The 23,044-nt window shown below is 38.1% G+C and overlaps 1 long non-coding RNA gene across 1 annotated transcript in view; it reads left to right on the top strand.

Moving 5' to 3' along the window:
* Positions 1-2,671, top strand: part of LOC102501544 (uncharacterized) — an 8,476-nt gene extending 5,805 nt beyond the window's left edge. The window contains exon 3 of the long non-coding RNA XR_001369702.2: positions 2,495-2,671. This is a non-coding gene — a long non-coding RNA (uncharacterized LOC102501544). The remainder of the gene's footprint in view (positions 1-2,494) is intronic.
* Positions 2,672-23,044: the final 20,373 nt, after the last annotated feature.

Raw genomic sequence — 23,044 nt, 5'->3', positions numbered from 1 at the left:
AAAAAGAGAGACTAAGCCAAAGCTATGGCCGGGGGGGGGGGGGGGGTGCTTTCTCACTTCCCCTCTCTCTTTGTCTATTTCCATCTAGCATATGTGCCCTCTGGAAAATTAAAAATAATGCTAGCTTGAAGGACACATATATTATTAAAATTCAACAGTAAATCATAGCAATTACTTAAGATCTAATCCAATAATATATGTCTTTGAGGAGGAGTGTTTATCACTGACTTTGTTTATAATTACCTTTTTATGGTAATAATAAAAAGACAGATTTTTAGACAGTTACTTTCAATACATGCTTATATTTCCTGCATCTGCAGCAGACCACTCTCAAAGCTCTGATCTTGGTCTGCAAATTAGAGGCCATTCTCATGAACTCAGAATCTGATAAAAATATAAAAGGGCTACTAGTTAGTGATCCATCTCTTACTATGCCCAAAGGTTGTGCTAAATGCTTTCCAAATATTACTTAATTAATTTTTATTCAGCCCTCAGAGGTGAGATATCTTGATTACATACAACTTGCAGGGGCAGCTGAGGCCTAAAAAGGTTAAGTAACATAGCCCAAACACACACAACAGTTGGAAAATAATCCAGTGGGTCAGGACCTGAACCCAGATCTGTCTGATGTCAAGAAGTAGTTTCAATGACTTAGCATGTTTACTAGGAATATAATTCTCTTAACTACCATATCGATTTCTTAAGGCTCTTGTGACAACTGGATGGGAGAAAGAGAAAGCAGGAAATGAAAAAGTGATTAACTGTGGTGTAATGTAAGGACCATCAGGCTTGAAGTCATGATACCTTTATTTGATTTGTCAAATGACCTATCTCCTAGTACTTTTTCAGAATGTAGTCTACTGTAATAACTGAATATTTCATTAAGATACATATCCATAGAGTTCACTCCAGATCTGGTAAATTCGGATCTTTGGGTTGGCACTCAGGAATATAACACACACCAAATTTAACTTAAGAAAGACCACAAGAAACTGACTATAACAAAGATGTGACAAACAAGGTTTGTCACTCTTAAGAATCAGTAAAATAATGACCAACATCCTAACAGAAATACTAACATCCTAAAAGTAGGTGTTAGAACAAGATGAGATAGAAATAAACAAGATTTATATAGAAAGATACTCAGACACTATGATTGTCCAAGGTATTACTGAAGTTGTTCACCATGGAGAACCTGATAGTTGGAGTATAAATTGATATGTTCCAAATGGGAAAGCCCGCAGTTTTACTTCAAAAGGAAATACTAAAGATTTCCATCTCTGACAGCTTGCAGTTAGATACAGGAATAACCCTCCAACACTGAACTGAAATTATAAATAAAGTATATATTTCTCTTCTTTTTTTTTCTTTTTATTTTCTGGCTGCAAAGCTCTTTTATAGGCACATTCCTAAATGAGCTTAAAGTCTAAGGAATATGGGGAAGGCAAGACTGTACTGGGGAGGCAGATGATAGAATTGAGGTTTGGAGCGTGAGAGTCCTAGGCAGGGAGGCCCAAGCAGAATTATTGGGAATCAGGACGGGAGGGCCAGGGCGTCCATGGGGGTATCCTGAGTAGTCTCGCACCCATACCCCAGCTCTGCACTGCCTGTCACAAGCAGCTCAGTGCCTGTACAGAGGTTAGCTTTAGAGGCCAGGAACACTGTGACAGCCCTCACCTGGCTGGCTGGCTCATGCAGCCCAGAGGTTGGGCCATACTGGCTTCCCGGGTGGTGGTCCTGGGGTCTGGGGTTAAGGCTGCCTGATCCTCTCACAGCAGGGTCCTGATATTTTATGGGGAGCTACAGTTGACTGGAATACCATACAACTATGGCCAAAGCCCTGGCCCAGGATGAGAGTCAGTAAAGTGTATTTCTAACTGTTGACAGTGAACATGGAGAGACCACTGAGAAACCATAGAAAAGAAAAGAGGAACTGGTTTCTGGTTCACTGTGTAAAGAACTTGGAAGTCATCACTCTATCATAACAACCCAACCAGTAAAAAGCTGAATGAACTGAGAACTCAATAACTCTTCAGTCTACCAGAGAATTGGGTCTCAGGGCAAGTTGATGCCCCCAAATTGGAGAGACAATTGGATTATTAGAATCACAACTGACAGGAGCAGAAATCTATGAATAGGAGCCAGTACTGAGGGAAACCTGAACTGTAATTGTCCACATATTGAAGGCTCAGAGTGGACAAGTCTGAAAGTTAAAACCCCAAGAGGCATAGTCAGGGAGAAGAGCACATTCTTGTGAGTTTTTTTTTTTTTTTTTTTTTCCCATTCTTGTGAGTTTTAACTCCACTAGTACTACCAAGTTCCCAGAGTAAATATCAAAGAAGTATCCTCTTATGCTTCCAGCAGGGGAAGGAGAACAATAGTCATGTTGTTACATGTGAAAACGTTTGCTCGGTTCTTAGCAAAATCTGCCATCAAGAAAAGGTATATTACTTTTATATTACTTATTGGGGATTTTTTTTTTTTTTTTTTTCAGAATCCATCCAACCTGGGGAAAGAGAAGTACTCAAATCTAGTTTACTAGAGAAGCTCTTGCAAAGTTTACAACTTAGGGGCTCAGGTTCTCTAAAAGACTGAAACCTAATCATGTAACTACAGAATGCTTCCTTTCCCCAACACCTTATCCTACATCACTAAAGGCTTAGTTACCTGAGTTCTGTTTACCATCCTGTCTCATTTTCAGCAAAAAATTACAAGGAGGTAGGCCCTGTGGCTTAGTGGGTAAGGGAGCCAGCTCTCATAAGGCTGGCTGTACAGTTCGAATTCCAGTTCTGGTAGCTTGACAAACACACCAGGCACAAGTGCACAAGTGCCCCCACATCCTGACAGGATGGAAAAATGAAGAGATTGTGGTGTAACCCTTCTGCACGGGGGGGTGGTGGTGCTTTCTTGCCTCCCCCCCAATCTCTTTTTGGCAAGTGTATATATGCTCACAGGCAAATAAATAAATAAATAAATAAATAAATAAATAAATAAAACATAGCATTCTAAAAGGCAAAACAAAGCAAAAATAAAACAAACAAAAACCACAGTTTAAGAGACAAAAAAAGAAGCATAATCATACATGTGACAAGGATGTTGGGATTATCAGATGGAATCTAAAACACTAATGAATATGCTACAGACTCTAATGGAAAAAGTAGATGAACATACAAAAACAGATGAACAATGTAGTTAGAGAGATGGAAGTTTTAAGGAAAAATAAATGCTGAAGATAAAAAAAATTCTTGTAATAGAAATAAAGAATTCCTTTGATGAGCTCACTAATAGGTTGGAAATTGCTGAAGAAAGAACCTTTAAGCTTGAGGGTTTGTTGATAGAAACTTTCACAACTAAAAAGCCATGAGAAAAAGGACTGAAGGAAAAAAAGGGAGAGACTAGAATATTCAAGAGCTGAGGGAAAAAACATTAACTATGTAAAATACATGTAATATGACTGCCAGAGAAGAAAAAAGAAACAGAAGAAATATTTAGTGACTGAGAATCCCCCCTCCTTGTGCTCATCAGAGAGAGGAGAAACAGAGAAAGCACCCCCTAATGGGGCATGGTCACACCACAATCGCTTCTCCACCATCTCTCCCTCCTGTTGGGATTTAGGGCATGTATGCACATATATCCAGCATTCTTTTCAAGCTCCTGGGTAGGACTTGAACTGATGTTGGTCATGTGGGGTCCAGCTCCCTTAACTAGTAGAATTACTAGGCCATGGAGCTGGCTCAGAATATCCCAAAATTAATGTAAGATAATAAGCCACAGGTTCAAGAAGCTCAGAGAACACCAAGAAAGACAAATGCCAACAAACAAAACAAAAGAAAATAAACAAAAATACCCAAAACCTACATATAGATATATTTGAAATGCATAGAACAAACAAACAAACAAAACCTTGAAAGAAGTGAGAGGGAAACGAAAAATCCTTCTTAGGGGTCAGCTCTGTGGCTTGGTGGTTAAGGCAGCCATATCCCAAATGGTCCACCCCGTGGTTGCAGTCCCAGACCCAGCAGCTTGAGAAACACATCAGACGTGTGTATGCATGCCTTAAATCCTGAAAGGGAGGAAAGAGGGAGGAGGGTTTGTGGTATGACCAAATCCATGGGAGGTGCTTCCTCCTCTCCCTTTCTCTGTCTCTCCAGCAAGTGTATGTGCCTCTAACAAAAAACAAAACTCCCCACAGTACCAGTTACATTAATATCCCTCAAAATGAAATACTTATGTATAAATCTAGCAAAATATGTATAAGAGCTATATGTAGAGAACTATCAAACACTGATGAAAGAAATTATAGAAGAAACAGGTATTTGATGTTTGCAGATGTGAAAAATCAATCTTGTCAATCTGAAAAGACTGTACACTGTATGTTTCCAATTATCTGACATTCTTGAGAAGGTAAAATTAGGGATACATTAAAAATAATCAGTGATTAGGACCAGCAGTTAGTGTAATGGCTATGTTGCTGAACTCCCATGTAGCTCGGCAGTCTGAGTCCCAGACCTGGTGGCTTAAACTCACGCCAGGCACATGTGCATGCGTTCTCAAAATCCCAAGAGGAAAATGGAGGAGAAGGGATTGCGGCATGGCCATCTTCCTGGGGAGTGATTTCTCGATTTCTATCTCTCTGTTCCTCTCTGTCTTTCTGGCGAGCGCACACACCCTATAGCAAAAACCTCTCCCCCTCAAAAATAAATAAATAAATAAATAAATAAATAAATAAAATAATCAGTGATTGCCAGAGGTTAAGAGAAGGAAGGGACAAATAGAGCACAGAAGATTTTTAGGGAAATGAAAATGTGCATGATACTATAATAGTGGATACATGCCACTGTCCTCTTGTTCAAATACATAAAATGTGCAACACTGCTCAGTCAGGAAAGTGCTTGCACATCTCTGTTTATTGTGGCATTATTCACAATTGCTAAGACACAGATCCAACCCAAATGTCCACGAACAGATGAATGGATTGAGAAAGTGTGGCATGTATACACAATGGAATACTACTCAGCCATAAAAAGCAAGACCCTTGCATTTGATAGAAAGTAGACGGATATGGAAGATCTACTGCTGAACGAAGCAAGCTAGGCTATGAAAGAGAGACATTGGATGTCTCCACTTAATATATACCAACTGTCCACACTCTGTGGCAGAAACTAAGATTAGTGGATTTAGAAGCAAGGTAAGTGGTTACAGACACTGGAGACAGTCTGAGAAGAGGATTGGTTGGGGGGAGTGAGAGGAAAGGAATCAAGGAGAAAAATAGAGAGTCAAGACATTTAAAGGACACAGAAATGAAGGACTGTCTGATATGATGTCTTCACTGGACTGGTGTGAATTGTATTCATGTTGGGTAATTCATTTTACAAGCTGTGGTGATATACAATGATTGAATGTATAAAATAATAAAAAGAAAAAAACCTACAACCAAAAAAATGTACAGTACCTAGAGTGAACTATAATGTCAACTATGGACTTTGGGGATAATGTGTCAAAGAAGGCTCATGGATTACAATAAAGTTACCACTGTGGTGGAGGATGTTGATAGTGGGGAAAGTTGCGCATGTGTGGGGGCAGAGAGTACATGGGAACTTTCTACAATTTATGCTCAATTTTGCTGTAAAAGTAAAACTGTAAAAGCTAAAATCTATTCAAAAAAATTTTTATTAACCTTTCTTAGTTGAGATGAATAGAAGAATACACAGAGAACAATAGCAACAAAAAAATACTATACCAAGGGAGGGATATTAGCAGAATGCCAGAATAGAAGGGATCAGTCTTCAGACCCCCACAGAAACAATGATTTTGACAACTACATACAGGTAAGAATACCTTTGTGGGAACTCTAGGGTCTAGCTGAGAGGTTCTAGCATCGTAATGGAGCAAAATAACCACAAGAAGATACATTGAGAAGGGTGATAAAAGCAATTTTTTAAAGAGAGTTTTACTATAGGGCACGTGTACTTGACAAAGAGACAGAAAGTGAGAAATCACCCTTCTCCATTCTCCTCTCAGGATTTTGGGCACACATGCATACGTGCCCAGTGTGTCAAGCTGGTGGATCTGGGACTTAAACCATGGTCGACTATGTGGGATTATAGCAATGTAACCATTATGCCATCTGCTGGTCCCAATAAAAGCAATTTTACTTTACTCATATTACTCTTTTCCCAAGGTTGCCGAGGGAGACTGTCTCAGCTTACAATTTTTCTCATGGGGAACAATGAGAGTGAAGTCAGCGCCCAGCTTCTCCAGTTTTGTAAGATGCTACCCAGAAGCCCACTTCTGCCTTACCTAAACCAGGGCACTGAAGGGGATGACTGAATTGGTAAGAGTCAGCTAAAAGCAGGGAGAAGGGGTTAGAACACACAACGACCAGTGCATAGTTTTCAACAGCTGGCTAAGATACTGCTAACTGGCTCATTAACTCCACAATGTATCCAAAAGAATAACTTACCTGTGAACCACTCCAAACAGCTGAAGTATGTTCCTAGCACCCCACCCCTCCTTCCCCTTTAGACAGCACTGTGTGTATAGCATCCTACATGTCCCTGCAATCAGCACATAATTCTCAACAGCAGGTGTATATTATCAGCTGGCTTGACTCCTGTAGATCAGATAAGGCATACCACCTTTACCACTTCAAAGTACCACTCTTAAGAAAATAAATGGGAGAGTCTCCACACAAAACCTGGTTGTGCAGGATTGAGAGAAAGTACACATCCTAAAACTTCTCCACTAAGAGAAAAGGAAGAGTGGCATCCATACATCCATAGAAAAGTTCGAGAGCCACCCCTTAGAATACATAGCCAGGCTCAATAGTTGAGGACTCTGTCTCCAAAATTTAGTCAGAAAAGCCTAGATGAGGTGACCATTTCTCCAAATGCAAAGACAGCAACGTCAAGACTTCAAGGAACATGAAGATTCAAAAAAACATGACACCACCAAAGGAACAAAATAAAGCTCTTGCAACTGACCTCAAAGAAGTAAAGATCCTGGGCCAGCTGGTGCTGTGATGGTTAAGGCAGTTGGATTCCACATAGCCAACTATGTGGTTTGAGGCCCAGACTTAGCAGCTTGAAAAACACACTGGGCACGTGTGTGTGCATGCCCAAATTCTAGAAAGGAGGGAGAAATGGAGAAGGAATTGTGGTGTGATCACTCCCCATGTGGCATGCTTTCTCATTCTCTCTCTCACCTCTCTAGCAAGCATAAGTGATCTCTGGCAAAATTTTTTAAAAATTAAACAAATAAAGAGCTATGGATTTCCTGACAAAAAAACCTGAAAATAATCATCTCAAAGAAGCTCAGTAAGTTTCTTGAAACGACAAAAAGAAACAGGCAACTAAATCTAATCTGGGAAACAAAATACAAACAAAATGAGACATTTAACAAAGAGATAAAAATCATTTAAAAAATATGGATCTAGAGAATACAATGTCTGAACTGAAAAATGCAATAAACAGTTTCAATAGTAAACTCAATCAAGTAAGACAGACTCAAAGACAAAACATTTGAAATTATCCAATCAGAAAAATAAGAAAAGGGAGTTAAGAAAGCCTATGTGACTATGGGACAGCATCAAGTGAACCAATATATGAATTATGAAAGTACAAGAAGAAAAAAAGAAAGAGAAAAGGGACAGAAAAAGCAAAAGCTGAGGAAGTTTTTCATCACTAGGTAGGCTTTAAAAGAAATATTAAAGAGAGTTCAATTTGAAATGAAAGAGCATTCATTAGCAACATGAAAACATATTAAGGTATAAAACTCACTGGTAACTATATAGTTAAATTCAAAGTAATCTAATATTGTAATAATGATGTATAAATCACTTTTAACTCTCATATAAAAGTTCAAAAACAGGGGCCAGCAGGTGGCTTGATGGTTAAGGTGCTAGATTCCCATACGGCCAACTGCAGTTCTAGTCCCAGACTGGGTGCTTGAAAGTCATGTCAGGTGCATGTGTATGCATGCCCAAAATTCCAAGAGGAAAATGGAGGTGAGCAGAATATTTCTAAATTTGCTTTACAAAGTCAATATTATGCTGATACCAAAGCCAGACAAATACACCATAAGACAATAAAATTATAGGCCAATATTCCTAATGAACATAGATGTAAAATGAAATACGAACTAACTGAATTCAACATCACATTAAAAGGATCATACATTAAAATCAAGTGGGATTTCTCCCTGGTATGCAAAGATAGCTTAACACACACACATCAATTAATGTGATAAATCACAGGAACAGAATGAAGGATTGAAAACCATCTAATCATCTCAATAAATACAGGCAAAGTATTTGACAAAATTCAACCTTTCATGATAAAAATTCAGAGCAAATTAAGTATAGAAAGAATGTAATGCAACATATATAAGACCATATATATGAGCCCATAGGCAACATTATACTCAATAGTGAAAGCTTAAAGTGTTTCTTCTGAAATCAAGAACAAGGTAAGGATGCTCACTCTTACCATTTCTGTTCAGCATAGTACCAGAAGTCCTAACTAGAGTACTCAAGCAAAAAAGAGGAATAAAAAATATCCAAATTATAAAAAAAGAAGTGAAATTGGGACCAGCAGTTGGCGTAATGGCTACGTCGCTGGACTCCCATGTGTGTGTGTGCGTATGTGCCCAAGATCCTGAGAGGAGAATAGAGGAGAAGGGATTGCAGCATGGCCAACCCCCCTCGGGGGCGATTTCTCCTTTTCTGTCTCTCTCTGTCTTTCTGGCGAGTGCATGCGCGCTATAGCAAAAAACTCTCCCCCCAAAAAAGAAGTGAAATTGTTTTCAGATGTCATGATTTTACGTATAGAAAACTCTAAAAACCGCATAAAAAATATTTTCAAACTAGTAAACGATTCAGTAACTTTGTGGGATATGCTATCAACATACAAAAATCAGTTGCATTTCTATGTACTAACAATATCAGAAAAAGAAAGTATGAAAACAGTCTTACAATAAGATTGAGCAGAATAAAATACCTAGGCATAAATCTAATCAAGGAGGTGAAAGATCTCTGTATCAAAAACTATAAAACATTGATGAAAACATTGAAATAGATGTAAATAAATTTTTTTCCTTTTTTTGGGGGGAGAGATTTTCGCTATAGGGCACGTGCGCTTGCCGGACAGACAGAGAGAGACATTAGAGACAGAAAGCAAGAAATCGCCCCCCCAGGGGGGATGGTCACGCTGCAATCCCTTCTCCTCCGTTCTCTCCTTGGGATCTTGGGCATGCATGCACACGCACCCGGCGTGAGTTTGAAGCCACCGGGTCCGGGACGCGAACCGCGGTCGACTACGTGGGAGTCCAGTGACATAGCCATTACGCTAACTGCTGGTTCCCTAGATGTAAATAAATTAAAAAGATGGCCTGTGATCATGGATTGGAAGATTTATGTTAAAATATCTATACTACCTCGGAGCAATCCACAGATTCAATACAATCCTCATCAAAATTTCAAAGACTTTTAATTTTTTTGTAGAAATGTAAAAAGCAAGGCTAAACTTTATATTGAATCACAAAAGAAAACAAATAGGCAAAGCAATCTTGAGTAAGAAGAATGAGGCTGGATGCTTCATCGTATTTCCTGATTTTAAATTATTGGGTCCTCAGAAAAATTATGACGCATTTCTGTGCAAAAATGACCCAATGTATTACAAAGCTTTAGTAATCAAAACAGTACAGTACTGACACAGAAATAGACACAGGGACCAATAGAACAGAACAGAAAGTCCAGGGAAAAAACCCTACACATATAAGATCAACTAATTTTCAACAAGAGCATCACTAATACACAATGGAGAAAGGATAGTTACTTCAACAAATGACGTTGGAAAAACTGGATATCCACATGCAAAAGAATGAAATTAAAACCTTATCTTACACCATATACAAAAATCAATTCAAAATGGGTTAATTGCTTAAACGTAAAACATGAGACCATAAAACTCCTAGGAGAAAACAAAGGACAAAAGCTCCTTGATGTTAGTCTTGTCAATAAGTATTTTTATAAGAAATCAAAAGCATGAGCAACAAAACCATAAACAAGTGGAATTTCATTAAACTAAAAGACTTTTACATGGCAAGGGAAAGAAAACAAAATAAAAGCAATATATAATATAAGGCCAGCTTGTGGCATGATGGCTAAAGTGGCTGATTTCCACATAGCCAACTGCAATTTGAGTTCCAGATCCAGCTTCTTGAAAAACAAAACAAGAAAACAAACCACTGGGCACATGTACTTGCATGTCCAGATGCTTAAAAGGATGGAGAGAGGGACGAGAAGGGATTGCGGTATGATCATCCCACTTGAGTTGTGCTTTCTTACTCTCTCTCTCTCTCTCTCTCTCTCTCTGGTGAGTGCTTGTACTTTCCAGCAAATTAAAAAAAAAAAAAAAAAAAAAAGGCAGGGCCAGCAGTTGGTATGGTGGTTAAGGCTCTGAACACCCACATGGCTGCCTACAGTTTGAGTCCCGGACCCAGGGTTGAAAATCACACTAGGTATGTGTGCGTGCATGCTCAAAATTCCAAGAGGAGAGCAAAGGAGAAGGGATTGCAGCCTGGCCATCCCCCTTGGGGGAGGTGATTTCTTAGCTTTCCTCTTCTGTCTCTCTCTCTCTCTCCAGCGAACTCATGCATCCTATTGGTAAAAAACCTAAATAAAAAAAAATAAATAAAAGGCAATGTACAGAATGGGAGATAATATTTGCAAACCATATATCTAATAAGAAGGTAATATTCAAAATATATAAGTGACATGTACAAATGAATAGCAAACGAACCAACTAACAAGTAATTTTAATATGGGCAAGGGATCTGAAAAGACATTTCTCCAAAGAAAACACACTGATGACCAAAAGATACGTAGAAATGTGCTAAACATCACTCATCTTCAGGGAAACACAAATCGAAACCACAATGAGGGGACCAGCAGTTGGCATAATGGCTATGTTGCTGGACTCCCATGTAGTCGACTGTGTTTCAAGTCCTGGACCCGGTGGCTTGAATTCATGCCAGGTGCGTGTGCATGCATGCCTAAGATTCCGAGAGGAGAATGGAGGAGAAGGGATTGTGGCATGGTCATCCCCCCAGGGGGTGATTTCTTGCTTTCTGTCTCTGTCTCTCTCTGTCTTTCTGGCGAGCACACACGCCCTATAGCAAAAACCTCTCCCCCGCCCCCTCCCCCCCAAAACACAATGAGATACCACCTTACACTTATTAGGATGACTCTTTTTTAAAAAAATATTTTTTATTTAACTTCATTTTATTTATTTATTTATTTTTAATTTGACCAGAGGTAGGGGTGGGGGGGGAGAGAATGAGAAAGCACGCTGCCAGATCTGGGACTTGAACTACCGTTAGCAATGTGGGAGTCCAGTGCCCTTAACCATCATGCCACCTGCCAGCCCCAGGATGACTCTTAACAAAACAACACAACACAACACAACACAACACAACAGTAAACAAAAGATGGTAAGCATTGGTGGGACCAGCAGTTAGCATAATGGCTATGTCGCTGGAATCCCATGTAGTCGATCATGGTTTGAGTCCCAGATCTGGTGGCTTAAAACTCACGCCAGGCGCGTGTTCATGTGTGTCCAAAATCCTGACAGGAGAATGGAGGAGAAGGGATTGTAGCATGGCCACCCCACCCCGGGGGGCTGATTTCCTGCTTTTTTGTCTCTCTGTCTCTTTCTGTCTTTCTGGTGAGCACATGCGCCCTGTAGCAAAAACCTCTTCAAAAAAAAAAAAAAGAAAAAAAAAGTTCAGTACATCTACCATAAGCATGGTTGTTCCTATATTGTGTTCTTATCACACACACAATAATGTAATGACAAAGGGATAGGAGGAAACTTTGTGAGGTGATGAGTTTGTTTATGGTCTTGGTGGTGATGGTCTCGCTGGTATATTCTTATCTCCAAATTATCAAGATATATACATTAAATAGGTACTGATCTTTATTTTTCAGTCATGCTTCAATAAAGAGGTTTATAAAAAAAGAAAAAGAAGAAAGTGATCACCAAGGTTTGCTTTCTCCCGAGTACTGGATTGTTGGAAAAGTCACAATGTGTTTCTGCATAGAAAAAAATACATCATGACTTTTCTGACAACCCAATAATTTCTGGTGATCCTTGGAGAACTTGAGTTTGGGGACATGACTGCTTGTATGATACAGAAGAACAAAAGGTAAAGTTTTGGACCTCAGAATTCTAATAAAAAACATTTTTATTTTTTTAAAAAAAGCTATAACTCCAAAGGGAAAATGAGAAACCCGCTACCAAAAAGAGGAGAGTAAGAAAAATGACCTATCCCAAATTTGACACAAACTACAGTGGGGGGAATATCTCCCATGAGAAGTTGAGAAAGGAGCATGCCCATAAGCAGGTTTGGGACCCATTGTACACAATCTATGTCACCTTCTCCAAAAACTATCAGGGGGAAGTCTAAAGTCATCCAGGTTGATAGTGCCTCTGGGCAACTAATGGAAGCAAAGACAAATTTTCACCAGAATGTAATATAAACCAAGTCTCTAAGCATTCCCAAATGTTCCAAAGAAAATAAACAGCTCCAGGATAAATTATAGGACAGAAATAAAGCACCATAATTGAAAGCCCAATAAACAAAAGCAGTAAAAGACAAAAAAAAAAGTATCAAAATATTCAAATCGTAAGACACAGATAATAAAATAAATATGAATTTTATATAAGTGAACATTTGAAAAGCTTAAAGTGAGTTCAAAGAATAACAGAATTTAAAGAGAGACACTACGATTTGGAAAACATTCAAGAACTAGAAATGAAAAATATAGGGGCCAGCAGGTGGCATGTTGGTTATAGGAGCTAGATTCCCACGTGGCTGACTGTAATTCAAGTCCTGGACCTGGCAGCTTGTTTTCTCGCTTTCCTTTTTTCTCTCTCTGTCTGGTCAAATTAAAAAGAAATAATAACAATCATAACAAATGGAATTAAATAAATAAACAATTCTTTAAAAAAAATCAGATTTAAAAACTCAATGCAGCAAGTAAGAGCAGTTGAGAAAGAAGTAGTGAGCAGTTGAGAAAGAAGTAGGCTATATTCAAAGAAAGTATCTAGAATGCAAATTATCTAAAAAACCATGAAAAAAATGGAAAGAAGTATTACGAGACAAGGAGGATGGAGTGCTAAGGCCTAACAAACAAGTGAACAAAGTTTGCAAAAAAGAACTGCACAATAAACACAAAGAAGAGGATGGAGAAAATTAATATATTCATGTAAAACTGCAAGACTCATTAAAGATAAAAATAGATAAATTTAAAAAGATAAATAGACTCAGCCACGGTGGCATAGGCAGTAGGGGTGCTGGTGCAAGATACTAGAAGCCATGTGTGAAGGTTTTTGGCCCCCATCTCAGGTCTACTTGAACACATAGGCAACTCTCAGGCATGCCAGTGATGCTGTCTGACGGTAGGGCTGAGACGGAGACCACGGCATGACGATCACATTGAAAGTATCTCTCTCAAGCCATAAATAAATAAACTTTAAAAAAAAGATGAACAAAATAGGTAACTCTCTGGGAAAGATTGTCAAGAGGAGAAAAGAGAATAAACAAACTGAAAAATAACAGTTATAACTACAGAAATGAAAAAGACAGAAGGCTCAGCCGTGGTGGTAACGCAATAGTACAATGCTCTGTGATGCTAGAAACTACATGGAAGACTGAGGTTCTGATCCAGGGTAAACCTGTAAACACTGGATGCATGTGCCTGTGCCTGTAATCCTGGCTGGCTGAGAGGACAATGGGGGTGGAGATTGCAGTGTGATGCACTGTTGAGGGTACTTGTCTCTCTGCCTCACATGAGGAAAAAAGCTTTCTATGTTTTTTTTTGGGGGGGGGTTGGGTAGGGGAGGTTTGTGCTATAGGGCGCATGTGCTCACCAGAAAGACAGAGAGGGACAGAGAGACAGAAAGCAAGAATTCACCTCCCGGGGGTGATGGCCACACCACAATTTCTTCTCCTGCATTCTCCTCTCGGGATCTTGGGCACGCACACACATGTGCCTGGCATGAGTTTAAGCTACCGGGTCTGGGACTCAAACCGTGGTTGACTACATGGGAGTCCAGTGACATAGCCATTATGCCAACTGCTGGTCCAGGAAAAACAAAACAAAACAACAAACTTTTTAAAAAATATAATAAAATAAACACTTTTGACAATAGATGAGAAAAGTTCCACGAAATTAATAAACTCCCAGAAAATTTAGTTTACCAAAACTGACAGAAAATAGAAAACCTGAAGAGTCTTACAAACGATACTAAAATTAAATAAAGTAGATAACGTCCAGTTCAGATAAGATGGTGTCAACTTATTTCTCTCTGATCCTTTCTCCTAAGTACAACTATATACACTGGTGATTATATAAGAAACAACCAAAAAAGAACTCTGAAGAGTACCAAATAGAAGGTAAACTGGTTTGGAATCCCAGTACATAATGGTGGTATATCTTACACACCCCTCACTCAACAGAAGGAGGTACACCAGAACCAGTGTTTCCCAGCCCCCAACTCAGCAACAGAAGGCAAGCCAATGAGGCTTATTCCCTACTTCCCATCACAGCCTCACGCCACATGTATTGAAGAGAAAAATACCATCAAGTGAACATGGTGTCACTGGCAAGAGCCTGACAATAGTGGCTAGGAAAAGCACTTTTTCTTCCCCAGGCCTGAGATTAACTTCCACTAAAAAATACTGAGACAGATTGAAAACACAAGACTACCAAATCCCACCACAATAAGCTGCCCCAGTCCAGGAAACCTCTATGTTCCTACAGACCTGAGACTTCCCTCTTCTAGTGAGGTACTCAGAATGATGACTCTGATGGTATGACCTGTAGAAACTCCTATTGATTTCTGAGATGACAACAGCAGGGACAAGTGTAACAAGATAACAAACAGTCTTGAAATTAGATGGTCAAATGTCATACAGATAGCAAAGGAGCCTGAGACTTGTGAGCTATACCTAAGTGGAATAGAGTCCTCTTAAAGTAAGTGAATAGGATCCAGAATCTCCTAACATAATAGACAAAATGTCTAGAATACAGCAAAAAATTACTTAGCATACCAAGAACCAGGAAAATCTCAATTTGAGCAAGAAAAAATAATTGTCGAACACTAACACAGAAATAAATTAGATATTGAAGTTATCTGACAAGTATATTTAATGAACTGATAGAAAATGCCTCAACAATCAATTACAAATTCTCGCCAAACAATCTCCATGAAGAAATAGAATTATAAAAAAGAACCAAATGAAAATTGTAGAACTGAAAAATATAATAAACACATTTTTTTAATTGCTAGATAAACTCAGTAGTAGAGTCAAGATAATAGAGGATAAAATCAATGAATTTTAACACAAGTCATTAGAATCCACCCAGTGTGAACAACAGAAATAAATAGAAAAGAGAGAGAGAGAGAGAGAGAGAGAGAGAAAACAAAATCCAGACCAAACTAAAACAGGAAGAAAGGAAAGTAAAGCTTAAAGAATAGAGCTTCAGGGACTCAGAGACCTGCAGGATGATGTAAACATTCATATCATGAGAGTCCCAGAATAGCAGGAGAGAAAGAGTTGGGCTAAATGAAATAATAACTGAAAACTCTGTAAATTTGGTGAAAGACACAAACCAACATATTCAAGAGGCTGAAAAAATCACAAATAGAGAAAATCCAAATAAGTAAGTCTACTCCAACACACAGCATAATTAAAATTTTGGAAACCGAATAAAAGAAAAATATATTGAAAACAGAGATAAATTACTGCATAACCTGTAAGGTAATTCAGATGAGAGCAAGTTTTTCACTAGAAAACATGGAGGCAAGAAAGAAGTAACACAATATTTTTCAACAGAGCACAACATAAAATTCAACTATGAATTTTTTTTTTTTTAGAGATTTTCACTGTAGGGCACGTGCGCTTGCCAGACAGACAGAGAGAGACATAGAGACAGAAAGCGAGAAATCACCCCCCAGGGGGGATGGTCACGCCGCAATCCCTTCTCCTCCATTCTCCTCTCGGGATCTTGGGCACGCACGCACACACGCCCGGCGTGAGTTTTAAGCCACCGGGTCCGGGACACGAACTGCGGTCGACTACGTGGGAGTCCAGCGACATAGCTATTACAACACAGAAATAAATTAGATATTGAAGTTATCTGACAAGTATATTTAATGAACTGATAGAAAATGCCTCAACAATCAATTACAAATTCTCGCCAAACAATCTCCATGAAGAAATAGAATTATAAAAAAGAACCAAATGAAAATTGTAGAACTGAAAAATATAATAAACACATTTTTTTAATTGCTAGATAAACTCAGTAGTAGAGTCAAGATAATAGAGGATAAAATCAATGAATTTTAACACAAGTCATTAGAATCCACCCAGTGTGAACAACAGAAATAAATAGAAAAGAGAGAGAGAGAGAGAGAGAGAGAGAGAGAAAACAAAATCCAGACCAAACTAAAACAGGAAGAAAGGAAAGTAAAGCTTAAAGAATAGAGCTTCAGGGACTCAGAGACCTGCAGGATGATGTAAACATTCATATCATGAGAGTCCCAGAATAGCAGGAGAGAAAGAGTTGGGCTAAATGAAATAATAACTGAAAACTCTGTAAATTTGGTGAAAGACACAAACCAACATATTCAAGAGGCTGAAAAAATCACAAATAGAGAAAATCCAAATAAGTAAGTCTACTCCAACACACAGCATAATTAAAATTTTGGAAACCGAATAAAAGAAAAATATATTGAAAACAGAGATAAATTACTGCATAACCTGTAAGGTAATTCAGATGAGAGCAAGTTTTTCACTAGAAAACATGGAGGCAAGAAAGAAGTAACACAATATTTTTCAACAGAGCACAACATAAAATTCAACTATGAATTTTTTTTTTTTTAGAGATTTTCACTGTAGGGCACGTGCGCTTGCCAGACAGACAGAGAGAGACATAGAGACAGAAAGCGAGAAATCACCCCCCAGGGGGGATGGTCACGCCGCAATCCCTTCTCCTCCATTCTCCTCTCGGGATCTTGGGCACGCACGCACACACGCCCGGCGTGAGTTTTAAGCCACCGGGTCCGGGACACGAACTGCGGTCGACTACGTGGGAGTCCAGCGACATAGCTATTACGCTAACTGCTGGTTCCCAACTATGAATTTTATATCTTGTGAAACTATCCTTCAAAAATAAAGAGAAAATACATTCTCAAAGGAAGGAAAAACAAGACTTCGTTGCTAGCAGATCTACCACTAAAAATTGGCTAAGGATTTTTTTCAAATAGAAAGAAAATGATAAAAGAAGGACTCTTGAGGCATCAGAAAGGAAGAAAGAAAAATGGAATGAGAAGAAATGTGAGCATACATAATACATAATAGATATTCTTCTATTCATAACTTTTCTAAGTCATTTGATGATTGAAACAAAAATTACAATGCCATCTGATACTCAAGTCAATATTTTTAAATGGGGAAGGCAAAAAGACCAAAGTAGAAGAAAGATTTCCATATTTCACCTCAAGTGCTAAAATATTAATACCAATTCTGTGCTGTTCGAACTCTCCTATACTGTTGGTGGGAATATAAATTAGTGCAGCCACTGTGGAGAACAGTATGGAGATTCCTCAAAGACCTACAAATAGAACTATCATACGATCCAGAAATTCCTCTCCTGGGTATCTACCCAAAGTACAGGAGAACACTCAGTCAGAAAAGCATTTGCACAACTATATTTATTGTGGCATTATTTATGACTGTAGACATGGAACCAACCCAAATGTCCAAGAACAGATAAATAGACTGAAAAAGTATGGTACATATACTCTATGGAATACTACTCAGCCATAAAAAGCAATGAGACCCTGGCATCTGGTAGAAAGTGGACAAATATGGAAGATTTACTGCTAAGTGAAGCAAGCCAGACTTGAAAGAGAGGCATTGTATGTCCCCAGTTAATATATAGTGAATTTTCACACCCTATGGCACAAACTGCAGTGTTGAATGGTATAAAAGCATGGAGAGCAACTGTGGATACCAAAGATAGTGTGGGAGGAGGGTAGGAAATGGTGGAGGGTGAGAGGGAGGGAATCAAGTTGGGGGGGGAGAAGTAAAATATATAAGAAACATAATAAATAAATGAGAAATTTTAAAAAATATTGATACCAATAGACTGTGATAAGTTACTTAAAAATTTTTTTTCCATAGTGTGTGCACTCACTGGGGAGAAACAGAAAGAGACAGAGAGGGAAAGTAAGAAATCACCCCCTGGTGGATGACCATGCTGCTATCTCTTCTCCTCTGTTCTCCTCTTGAGACTTTGGGCACACATGAATAGGTGTCCAGTGTGATTTTATAAGCCTCCAAGTTCAGGACTTGAACTATGGTTGGCCATGTGGGAGTCCAGCACCTTAACCACCATGTCACCTGTTGGCCTCATAAGTCACATATTTATATTGTCATATTCAGAGAAATCATGAGAAAAACTATAGAAAGAGATCCATATTAAAACATTGTAAGGGGCCAGCGGATGGCATAGTAGTTATGTCATTGGACTCCTACATGGTCAAATGTGGTTCGAGTCCTGGACCTGATGGTTTCAATCTCATGCATGCCCAAGATCCTGGAAGGAGAATGGAGAAGAGGGTATTGCAGCATGGCCATCTTGCCTTGAGGGTGATTTCTCACTTTCCCTCTCACTGTCTCTGTATTTCTCTCTCTGGTGAGTGCATGCACCCTAAGGCAAAACCCTCTACAACACCCACCCCCCAAAAAAACACCGTAAGTCAAGATGGAATCCTAAAATATATTAAAATAATCCAAAGAAAGGCAATTAAAGAGAAACAAAGGAATAAAAATGAAATACAGAAACAATAACATGAAAAACTTAATTTTTGGTAATAATTACCTTAAATGTAAATGATCTAAATACATCAATCAAAAGCAGAGAGAAGCAGAGTAGATAAATAAACAAGACTTGACAACATGCTGTGTACAAGAAACTAACTTCAAATCCAGTGAAATAGGTAGGTTGACGGTTAAAGAATTAGAAATATTTACATACAAACATTAATAATAAAAAAACCAGGAGTGGCTACATTGGTATCTGATAAAATAGATTTCAGAGAAAAGAATATTACTGGAGACAAAATAGGGACATCATACGATGATGAGAGATCAATTCTCTAGAAAGAAGACTGAAATTAAGATGTCAGCAAGAGCACACTCCTTTGGAAACGTATAGGGGAGAGTCTTTCCTCGGTGCTTGCCAGCCAAAATCCTTGGCATTCCTTGACTTGTACATGCATCATTCCAGTCTTCTTCTGTTGTCACATGGCTGACTCCTTTTGGTGTCTGTGTCCAAATTTTTCTCTTAAGAAGCCCATTTTAATGCAGTGCGATCTCATCATAATCATATCTATTTTTAAAGAGGGTCACATTGAAAGCTACCAGGAATTAGGCTGCTTTTTTTTTTTTAGAGGAAAAATCAACTCTAGAAGAAGATATAATAATGATCCTAAATGTGCTTGTACTCAACAACAGAGCCTCAATGTACATGGCACAAAAATTGATCTAGCTGTAAGAAGAAATAGACAGACCACCATTACAATTTAGAACTTTGACATCCACTCTCTTAGCAAATGATAAAACTACTAGATAGAAAGAAAGTCAACGAGGATATGCTAGATCTGATCAACGCATCAATCAATAGGATCTACCTACGTATATTAAAAACTCCACCATAAAAGAACAGATGTCAGAATATGAAAAAGGATAGAACACAGTCAAGCATCAAAATGGAACATTCACCAAGACTGAACATATCCTGGGTCATAACATCAGCATCAACAAATTTCAAATAATTAAAATCATGCAGTATGTTCTCTGACCATGGAATCAAACTAGAAATCCATATAGAAACAGAAGAATTTCTGAACATATGGAAAGTAAGCACACTCCTAAATAATCCACTGGTCAAAGGTGAAGTCTTCATGGAATGTAAAAATACACGTAGCATTGAATGCAAATACAACATATCAAAATACGCATCATGTAGCTAATACAAAGCTGAAAGGAAAATTTATAGCACAAAATACTTACATTATCAATGAGGAAGAGTTGTAAATTAATTAAATCCAGTTTCTCTCTCAAGAAAAGAGGAAAATTAAAGGAAAATAAACCCAAAACAAGCAGAAAGAAAGAAGTAGTAAATAGCAGAAATCAATAAAATTGAGAATAATATAGAAAATCAATGAAACAAAAGCTAATTTTTTAAAGAGGTTTTTGTCTTAGGGTGCATACACTTGCCAGGGAGAGAGAGAGAGCATGCGCGCGAGAGAGACAGACAGACACAGTGAGAGGGAAAGTGAGAAATCATCCCCCAAGCCACAACACACTCCCTTCTCCTTCATTCTCCTCTTGGAATCTTGGGCATGCATTGCAAACATGTCCGGCATGAGTTTCAGGCCACGGGATCCAGGACTCGAACTGTGGTTAGTGACGTGAAAGTTCAGCAATGTAACTGCTACACCATCTGTTGGCCCCCAAAACTATTTTTTTTAAAAAAATAGTAACATTAATAAATCTGTAGCAACACAGATAAAAATAGAAAGAGGGGTGCCAGCAGATGGGTATGGAGATTAAGGCAGTTGTATTCCACATAGCTGAATTTATGGTTTGAGCCCCAGACCAGGCAGCTTGAAAATCATTAGGACACATGTGCATGTAAGCCCAAAATTCTGAGAGATGGGATTGTGATGTGGCCATCCTCCTGGGGTGATTTTTTTACTTTTCCTCTTTTTCACACCAGAGAGCACATGCACACTATAGCAAAACTTAAAAAAAAAAAAAAAGTTGTGGATACCAAGTGCCAAGTGGTAGTTATAGACAGAAAATGAGACCAGGAGAACGCTACCAAATATTTATAGAGTAATTAGCATCAATTATACACACTTTTCCCCCCCCAGAAAATAAAAGGAAGAAACACTTTACAAATCATGTAATGAGGCCATTATTACCCTGAGACCAAAACCAGACAAAGACAGTACAAGATAAGAAAACTATAGAAAGGAACTTACATACAAAAATCCTTAACAGGCCCAGCCATGGTGGTGCAGGCCGTAGGGCACCCTGCATGATACTGGATCTACGTGGGAAGGTACTGGGTTCAAATCCACAGTAAACCTGAGCCCACCAGTTGAGCCTGTAATCTTGGACGACTGAAAGGCTGTGAAAGAACTGGGTTGGACGATCGTGGCATGATGATGCTCTGTCATGCCCTGTCTCCCTCTCTCTTTCTCTCCCATGAAATAAATAAATAAATAACCTTACAATTCTGCAACAAAATATCAATGAACCCAACAAAAAGATATAAAACTAAGTACTTATCATATCGGCTGGGACTTATTCCCAATACTTGAGGCTGGTTCAACATTTGAAAGTCAATCAATATAATCCACAGGATAAAGAAAAAAATGATGTGATTATATCAATTGATAGAGCATTTGACAAATTCAGCCTACATTCATGACAAGCTAGGAACAGAGGGATGTACCTAGGAGCATCTACCAAAAATCCTGTAGCTAACTTAATACTTCATAGTGAAAGATTAAAGACTGAATGCTTTCCTTTTAAGAAAAAAGCAAGGACACTCATTCTCACCGCTGTCCAACATACTATGAGAAGTGATAGCTACTGCAAAAGGCAAGAAAAATAAATAAAAGGCATGCAGATTGGAAAGGAAAAATAAAACCATCTATTTGTAGATGAGATGATTGTTTATGTAGAAAATCCCAAATAATGTATAGAAGTCCTAGAACAAATGCATGAGTCCACAGGTTGCAGAATTCAAGGTAAATACCTAAAAAGCGATGGTGTTTCTAAATACTAGCAATGTAGAAAGCAAAATTTTAGATGTTATACCATTCATAAACACTCAAATCAAATGAAATACTTAGGTTCACTCTAGCAAAGAGTTATATAGTATAAGACTTTTATGGAAAAAATTACAATATACCGATGAGAGAAATCAAGGCATTGCTAAATAAATGCAGACACATATGTTCATGGATTAGAAAACTCAACATGTAAAGTTATCAGTTATCCCAAAGTTGATTCCCAGATTTTTTGTTGCTGTTGTTTTGTTTTGTATTTAAAGAGGCATAGTTTCACAATGTTACCCAGGCTGACCTCAAATTTGCAGTCCTCCTACCTCAGCCATCCAAATAGCAGAGATTATAGGTGCACTCTATCATGCCCAGCTTAATATAGCGGTTTAATGTAACTCCTATCAAAACATCAGAAAAACTTTGTGGGTTTTTTTGAGAGATACAGACAAGTTTTTTTCCAAACTGTACATGGAAAAATTACATAAGCTAGCCCAAGAATAGCTAAAATGATCTCGAAAAGAATAAAGTGGGAAAGAATAAACAGTCTATTCAATATTAAGACTTCCTATGTGGCAATAATAATCAAGACAGTGTGATACTAGAAAAAAATATATAGATCATTTAAACGAAATAGAGAATCCAGAAATAGACCCATGAAAATATGCTCAATTGTTTTTTGATGAAGGTACAAAAGCAATTTAATGAAGGAATGATGGTTTTGTAACAAATCGTACAGAAATAATTAGATAGTCTTGGGGGGGGTGCTAGAACTTCAACTTAAACCTCATGCCTTACACAAAAATGAACTAAAAATGGATCATAGATTTAAGGTCAAATATAAAACTATGAAACTTCCTGAAATAATTGGAAAAATCTTCAGCATTTAGAGCTAGGCAAAGAACTATTAGATTTAACCTCAGTACCCTAGTCTATAAAAGGGATAATTGATAAATAGTATTACATCAAAATTAATTTTTTTTTGCAAAAGATCACGTGAAGAGAATGAAAAGACAAACTATAGACAAGGAGAAAAATATTTGTGAACTACACATCCAACAATAACTTGTATCTAATAAATATAAAGTATTCTAAAAAACCTGGAAGTAAAAAAA

Source organism: Tupaia chinensis, unplaced genomic scaffold, assembly GCF_000334495.1.
Source record: "Tupaia chinensis unplaced genomic scaffold, TupChi_1.0 Scaffold145367_1, whole genome shotgun sequence".
Lineage (NCBI taxonomy): Eukaryota > Metazoa > Chordata > Mammalia > Scandentia > Tupaiidae > Tupaia > Tupaia belangeri.
This window is presented reverse-complemented; position numbering and strand designations above follow the sequence as displayed.